Below are 9,411 nucleotides of genomic sequence, written 5' to 3'. Positions count from 1 at the left end.
GAGCTACAAAGCATGTTTGGACAAGAAGATACTTCTACGGGAGATGTTGTCAACAATGAAACTCAAATTCAGTTGTTTGAAACACCAACGAGAACTGCGAAGTTGCCAAAGAAAAGGATGAAGAAGGGTGCACATCAAGATATTGTCTTTTATTTACAACATTACCCCAAACATGATTATAACATTGATACATACAAAGACATTGCATGTTCTAATACAATAAACTACATCTAAAATTTACACATCTAAAATTGCAGGTATTAAAGAATTCCAGAGTAATAACAATAAGATTAAACTAATACAGATACACAGTAAGAAGTATTCTGTAAACATGCATTCAAACATACTCTTGGTTATTTATTTATGTACCACAGGTGTGCACATCAATAATATGGAATCACAACAAGAAGATACAACTAATACAGATACAAAGTAAGTACACTAAACGTTGTGATGATAATAAATTTGGATAACACACTGTGATACAAATCAGGTTGAACACAGTATACAATGACGGATGAGAAAAAAACCTGGATTTATATCATTCTGAATATCATTGGATAATTTTGGAATGTAAATCAATATTAATTATATATTATGAAACGCTTCTAATTTAAAAATTAAAATCTAATTTTAATTTAAGAATTCCTTTTAAATTTGTTTAAATGTAATAATTAATGTATTAAAATGATTGGTTGAGATTGGTTCTCACAGTTACCACAAACAACTCAGTTCTCTCTTGAATAGGCTTATATATATATATATATATATATATATAAACATATGTTTTCTACCATTACTCAATGAGTCAATGATAATAAACAATTTAAATTAAGTTATATATTAAAAACTAACAAATAAAATATTGAAATGTAAAAAAATTAAATCACGTAAAAAATACTAAGCATTAGGCCATGACATGCCGCAAGCCTAATGTGAATTAGGACATAAGCCTTGAGACACGACACGTCAGGACGGCTGTTGCAACGAGTGTTTTAGAACAATGGTCTTATAAAACAATTCAAATAAATAAAGATAAATGTTAAATGTTAAAATGTTTTTGAATTAGAGAATGTGGTTTTGTTAAAAAAAAAGGGTAGTGGAAAACTATCATGACAAAAACAATAAGCTTTTGATAGGTTACCCATTATGAATGATAAAAATATTGGAAAATTTTCAAAATCAAATGAATATACATAAAAAAGTAAATGAAAGATAAAATTAAAAGAAAAGCATTTTTAAATACTTTTTTTAGATCTTGATCTTAATGAATCTTTAACTCTGATTCCTGAGGACGTTTTCGAGATCCAAATACTTTTTACATATGTCTACAACCATATTGGAGAATGCCACTAACGTAGAATACTAGACAGATGAAAAGTGGGTATTGGAATAGAGAATTGCTCGAATTGAACCTATGAAAACGGAAGTCCTTATCGCTAGATATAAAAAAGAAAAAGTAACACCACTTCTAAATAATAAAAAGGCATAAAGAAATCTAGACATGTACCATCTTCCTTAAGTAATAAGAAATGTCGACTTTTTCTTCAAACATTTTTTCAAAGTAATACGCATCTAGCTTCGGATGAAGGTAAGGGGTGTTAGAGTTCTATATCAGCTAAATTTGAGTCATTGTTTAAATATATTAATGTAATATTGATCTTTTGAAGAGTAATCTGATGGTGGTTTTACATATTCTCGGCCAAGCTATTTAAAAATACGAATATGCATGTGAAGTTATAATGTATGGTTTTATTCGACATCTGGAAAACCAATTTATAACCATGATGTTCGACATATATTTCACCAAGTTCGTCCACDGTCATATAAAGGATTAAAAGAATTGGCTAATGTAATGTTAGAAGGGAAAAATCCCACCTTATTCTTCCAAAAGCTTATCATATGATGGTCGTATGTTCAAACTTATTGTCATGAATTATTCTAATAAATGTATTTTCCAAATTATTATGTTTATATTATATTTTTTAATTAGACATAATAAAAACCTTAACATAATATATTTTAAAATGTCCCTCCTCAAGTATTACTTTCGGTATCTGTTGAAATAGCATATATAGGGATTCACAGTATAGAAAGATGTATATAGGGAATCACAGTATAGAGAGATGGAAATCCGCATATGGATAAAATATATGGATCTTGTGTACTAGACGGGACTCGCTATGCGAGTCCTGCATTGAAAGTCAAWTAAGTGTAAGAAATGTCTCTAGTGTGGTCATTGTATGTACATATAGTCCTTCGACTCGAGAACATACAATTTATTGTGTGTGAGTGGATTATTTTTACATTGACACTATTTGTAAGTGCACCCTAGGGGTGCAAGAGATCGAAAAAAAAAAATTAAAATTCTAAAACTTCTTTTGGGTTCTAAATAAACACAAAATGGAAGAGTTTATTTAGAGACTGGCTTACAACCCAAAGACCAAATTACAAGATATAAACAAGATCTAAAAACCACTTTTAACAAAATATAATCATTCAAGCATAATAAAGAGAGAGAGAGTAAAGGAAACGATGCACAAATGATTTTAGGTGGTTCACAAAAATAATAGTCCACGGCTGAGGTTCCACCTCGAAGCAGTTCACTGTAATCGTTCTTTCTTATGGTAAAGAGCCAAAAAMAAGTGCAATGTTGTACAATGATATGAATACCGACCCTTTCAATGAGGAAGATAAGCTCAAACCTCACTAATGAAATAGAAAACCATATTCTCAGAAGATTGGAATTTACACCAATAAATCAAATGAGATAAACTCAAACCGTTATTACACCAAGAAATCAAGAGAGATAAACTCAAACCCTGTTTCAAAAACACTTCACTTAAAACATTCCTAGGAACTAAGAACTGCACGCACACAAAATTACTTGGATGATAGAGGTTGAAGCACAAGTGTGTGAAGATCAATCCTTGAATGATATGAAATCAAAGTATGAACTTGGAGAACATTCAAGATGTTCTTAAGAGAGTTTCGCTAAAGTATTTTCGTATTTGAAGTGCACGAGTTATTCCTCCAAAATGAAGTTCAATAGCCCATAAAAGAGATCTGAGAATTTTGAAAAAAGATGCCCAGGTATCTCCACAGATGCCACTCACGTTCGCAAAAGCCTTATTTGGATATCTGCAGACCACTTTTATGTCAGAAAAATCAACAAAGACTCGCTGAAGCTTTCCATGGAATTCCTCGACGTTGTTCATATGTTTTTTTTATTTTAAATAAGACGGGACATTTAATCTTTTGATTTTTTTTTCACAAAGTTGAAATTAAAAAATCCAAATATAGGTTTTGTAAAGACTATTATAAAAACTAACATTTTTATAAAAATTGTGCCAAATTTTATAAAAACACATTTTATAATATATCTTTTGATTGAACTTCCATATTTATTTTATAGAACCAAACTCTATAAAATTATTGTTAGAACCTCGATTTTAAAAAAAAATTATCCAATTCGAGATAAGTTATATATACCACTCGATATTATGTAGAATTCGGATGACATGTTTACATTGGCTCAAATTTGATCTTCAAACATTTGATGGCACACATTCCAATGCAATCTTCGACTTTTGGCATGGATCTTGAGGCGATATGGCACATTTCTTAAAGACGATGACTTCTATGGATTATTTGACCAAACATGGTCTTTGACTTGAATCTCAGTATATCATAAATATTCACATCAAGTATAACTGTTAATCCATTAAACAATTCGTTTGTTTGTCATCATCAACTAGTTAATGACAAATATGTGTTTCGGTATGTYATGAATCACATGATGGAACTATTTTATGTTAAGATATGATTTKTCCCAATTGTATGGCTGAAGCGATATATCTTGGCCTCTTGATTGAATGATACTGAGGAAACACATGCATGCTCAAATAGTCAGTATGTAATATCGATATCTATTTTATTAAGGTATTCAATGAATCAAGGAAGTAAAGATTGAACAAAACAGGGATGACATAACCATGCCTCTTGTCCAATTCAGACGTTAAAAACAAAGGGACACAGAGTGGTTAATATTGACCAGAAGCACTAGTTGATCATGTCTTGTTTTAATATTGCTTCAAGTTGGCCCAGACTTCAAGTTAGCCTTTAGTGGCCATGTTTTAGTTTGGCTTTGCTTTGGTTGCTGGACCAGAGGAGCTCTAGTCCTTAAGGGCCAGAGGAGCTCTGGGTGATCCCGCACAGAGTGATGCGAGGAATTTCAGAATCTCGCATAGTGTAATGCGAGGAACTGGGTGGTCACGCTCCATGTGCAGCGAGGAAGTTTTATAAATCCATATTTGATGCGATAAGTTTTAATATGGATAATTTTTAAGATAGTGGATATTTGAAKGCGATATTTGAGTTATGTTTTATCAAAAGGTTATATATATTTGTATAATTAAAAATATGATTTTATTATAGGTTTTGGTGATTTTCACCTTGTATTTGCATAAAAAAAGATTTCTCACTAGACCTCAAGGTCTAACATTCATTTTGTGTTTCAAAAATATGCATTGCATGTCAGGTATTATCAAGGGCTAAGGGAAAGGGGAAATGTGAATTTTCCTTTTATGCTTACATGGATTATGAAGAAGAGCATGTTATCTGTTGTTTTTGGAATACTTGTTATATATGCAAGTTATGTACAATAATGTTATGAAAAATGGTTGTTATTTTTGTAATATAGCTTCTTGTACTTATTGGAACCGAATGTGTACTACTKAGTTTTTCGTTATATGAAATACATGGTTATATGCAAATGTGGATCTTGGGGTGTTACAAAATCACCCAACAAGGATACCGCCCAAAACTAATCAAACAGAAATTCTCCAACACTTAGAAGAATATMTCCCAAAGAGAAAACCGCTTGGATGAATATCGCTCAAAGCTTGAGCGATATACTCAGATATCGGATGACACTTGGCAGATATACTCAGAACTTGCTTAACACTTGCACGATATCACCAACAAACACTTAAAACTTGAGCGATATTTGAAAGAAATCGCTTAACACTCAAGCGATATACATGAATATTTTCTACCAAAAACATTCCTCAAGCGATATATACGAATATCTTTCAACAAGACTTTTCACAAGAGATATATCAAAAACCAAATCTGACTAGCCTTTCAAGAACTTYAATGAGCAATGTTCTTRAGGAAATCACCCAAAGCAGATCTTCAATGAGCGATATCTGCAAATCAGACAGACTCTAGAATAGATTCGATCAAAACTTCACAAAACTCAACCAAATTGATACCAATTAACACAGAAGCGTTCGAAAACAGATTACAATAAGTTTTGTAAACAAAAACTTGTTAAAAACAAATCAAAATGGTCAATTTGATCAAAATTGATCAACCCAVTTTCAAGAACAGTCAAACATTTAAAATTCAAAATTGGATATTGAATTCAATTCAAATTGATGAATTGAAAGATACAAACCAGTCACAAATAATTTTAGATCAAATCCCAATCAAATACAACTCAAAAATTCAGCAAGAAATCAATTTTGATTTCAAGAAAATGGACAGAAAATGGTTTGACCAAAACTATTCAAGAACTTAAAAAATTCTTCAAGAAATCACTCAAATTTGCTTTAATTTTGATCTTTCAGATTGTTGTTTCCTGCTCTGATATCAATTGATGTTCCCAGATTAATCAATCATTCATATTATCAAGTTCATACATATTCAACAATGGCAGGTTTAGAATGTATAGAGAGAAAGTCTTCAAAGRTTTTTGTGTATTGATCTCAAATGCTTACAAAAGAATGTAAGTTTACACTGCAGTTACACTAAAGATTACAAGCAAACTACCTATTTATACCAAATAGAAATTACAAGGAAATAAGCTTGAATACAACACATAATTTTAAATCCAACAAGAACAACCCCAAAAATTTCCATAAAAGGACTCGATTATGACAATATATCAAGGTTTTATAGGCAAAATAGTTTTAGATTTTGGTACTAGATAAAAAACTGAGAAACAACAAGCAAATCAAGCAATACTATAAAATGAACGACCAATTAACCTTTTACATATCTTCTTCTCCATTGTAATTAATTAGTACATATTTGAACCCTTAGTATAATGTTAAATTCTTTTTGGGTACTATTAAAAACTAGAAATGCGTTTATTTTATTTACTAATTTTTTAAAGACATGTTTGAAATAAAACGGCCTTATTATTATTTTTATATGACACTATTAGAAAAATTGCCCTATGAAACAAGCGTCCTATAAAAAATATGTTTAATAGAACAATTCTTAAAATTGTCCCGTAAAAAATCTAATAGAACACTTTATGTCAAAAGTGTTCCTAAAACTTTTTAAAACAACTAAAAGTGTCGTATAAACTTATTGTGACGTTTTCAAAACGATACACATATTTAGTCATTTAAACTTAAGTTTTATAAAACGGTTTATTAGGATACTTGAATATTCGTGATGTCTTATAAACCCGATTTTATGGTAGTAAATATTACAAACTTTCTTTTTGTTTATATCTTAATTTATAGTTTTTCCGTATTTAAGTAGTAGAAAAATCACAAGTCCAAAAATAATAATAATAATAATAATAATAATAATCTCAATACGAAATAGGATTTAGAACGACACATATTTATGACATTACAAATTATTAATTTTTGTTAAAATGATGTATTTGCTCGGTACGTAAAAGTTTAATGATTTATTTAGTATAAAATTGTTCAAAAACTTAATCATTTAWAATAAGATATTTCAATTATTTTTTATTAAAAGAAAAAAACTTAAAACTTAAATATACCAAATGAGAAAAGGTTCACGAGTTTTCTAACCTTAATATCCAACTTTTTTAAAAGCGAGTAAAGTGATGGGGTGTCTTTTTGTACGGCATTCGGTAATGAATAATGATGGTATATTTATTAATATCGTATTTGATCATTAACGAGTTGTTTGTTTACCTCTTAATAGTTTCATTAAGAAGCAAATTCTAAATCGTTAAAATGTGAATTTTGTTTGGAAAAAAAGTGTTTGTCTCTTAATGGTTCCAAAACCCTCTGAATGATTTTGTATCATAAGTCTATCTTAACCATTCAACGCCCTAATTTCATTGTAAATAGTTACCAAACAATTATATTTATTTTGAACTATATCATGAAAGTCTCTTAATCATTCTGATCACTTAATCATTCTGCACGAAATCATTCAGCAACTGTCAAACAGCCCCTACAAAAATTCGACATTATTTGATCAAAAGCAAAAGATGTTGTCTCATTATCAAATCTAAAGTGATTATGTCTTGGTCTTCTTAATTTTCTTACAATTTTATTTTATCCATTTATATTTAATTCATGAGATCTCTGTCGATTTACAAGGTAGAACGAATTAATTTATGCTTGTTGACATGTTATATTTTGCTTAAGCTAAAACCATGATGGAATCTGATATTGGATGTTTTCAAAGTGATTTTAWGGCTTGAAAACCCWGATAATTCTTTAACTAAAAACAKAAGTAGTTCTTATAATTATCTCGATCATCAACTTTCTATCCAGAACTGTAACCCATTTGAAAACAAACGGAACAAATACAAGATCAAATATATACCCCCGATCCAAGAAACCGGAACATCTACTTTTGAATATAAGCTTTTCAGATCATGTAGGCAACACATTTTTTTAAAAATATTCAAAAAGATGTTACAAGTTGAGTGGATGACATGAGGGACACATAGTCACTAGGTGCTCGTGGGTTGAGTTGTTCGGGTTGAAGACATTTGAACAACTTAACCCAATACTTGCGGTTTGAAAAATCTTAACCCAATCCAACCCGAACCAAAGTGCAACCCAACCCAACCCGTACGGGTTGGTCGAGTTGATACTTTGGTACATTAAAATATTTTTCTAACCTNTGAATGATTTACAAAGCGAGTTCTTCAGCGATCACTGAACATACTCAGTGTATTGATTGCTGGAACTGAAAATACAGAAACTAAAATACATCGAAAGGAAAAGGGATTATCATCAAATTACTGAGAGAGAGGATCAACATATTAAGGTATTCAATGAATCAAGGAAGTAAAGATTGAACAAAACGGGGATGACATAACCATGCCTCTTGTCCAATTCGGACGTTAAAGACAAAGGGACACAGAGTGGTTAATATTGACCAGAAGCACTAGTTGATCATGTCTTGTTTTAATATTGCTTCGAGTTGGCCCAGACTTCAAGTTAGCCTTTGGTGGCCATGTTTTAGTTTGGCTTTGCTTTGGTTGCTGGACCAGAGGAGCTCTAGTCCTTAAGGGCCAGAGGAGCTCTAGGTGAACCCACATAGAGTGATGCGAGGAATTTCATAATCTTGCATAGTGTAATGCGAGGAACTGGGTGGTCACGCTCCATGTGCAGCGATGAAGTTTTATAAATCCATATTTGATATGATAGGTTTTAATATGGATAATTTTTAAGATAGTGGATATTTGAATGCGATATTTGAGTTATGTTTTATCAAAAGGTTATATATATATTTGTATAATTAAAAATATGATTTTATTATAGGTTTTGGTGATTTTCATCTTGTATTTGCATAAAAAGGGATTTCTCACTAGACCTCAAGGTCTAATATTCATTTTGTATTTCAAAAATGTGCATTGCATGTCAGGTATTATCAAGGGCTAAGGGAAAGGGGAAATGTGAATTTTCCTTTTATGCTTACATGGATTATGAAGAAGAGCATGGTATCTGTTGTTTTTGGAATATTTGTTATATATGCAAGTTATGTAGAAGAATGTTATGAAAAATTTGGCTGTTATTTTTGTAATATAGCTTCTTGTACTTATTGGAACCGAATGTGTACTACTGAGTTTTTCGTTATATGAAATACATGGTTATATGCAAATGTGGATCTTGGGGTGTTACAAAATCACCCAACAAGGATACCGCCCAAAACTAATCAAACAGAAATTGTCCAACACTTAGAAGAATATCTCCCAAAGAGAAAACCGCTTGGATGAATATCGCTCAAAGCTTGAGCGATATACTCAAATATTGGACGACACTTGGCAGATATACTCAGAACTTGCTTAACACTTGCACGATATCACCAACAAACACTTAAAACTTGAGCGATATTTGAAAGAAATTGTTTAACACTCAAGCGATATACATGAATATTTTCTACCAAAAACTTTCCTCAAGCGATATATACGAATATCTTTCAACAAGACTTTTCACAAGAGATATATCAAAAACCAAATCTGACTAGCCTTTCAAGAACTTYAATGAGCAATGTTCTTRAGGAAATCACCCAAAGCAGATCTTCAATGAGCGATATCTGCAAATCAGACAGACTCTAGAATAGATTCGATCAAAACTTCACAAAACTCAACCAAATTGATACCAATTAACACAGAAG

Source organism: Cynara cardunculus, unplaced genomic scaffold, assembly GCF_001531365.2.
Source record: "Cynara cardunculus var. scolymus isolate 2C unplaced genomic scaffold, CcrdV1 Un_Scaffold_5519, whole genome shotgun sequence".
Taxonomy (NCBI): domain Eukaryota; kingdom Viridiplantae; phylum Streptophyta; class Magnoliopsida; order Asterales; family Asteraceae; genus Cynara; species Cynara cardunculus.
This window is presented reverse-complemented; position numbering follows the sequence as displayed.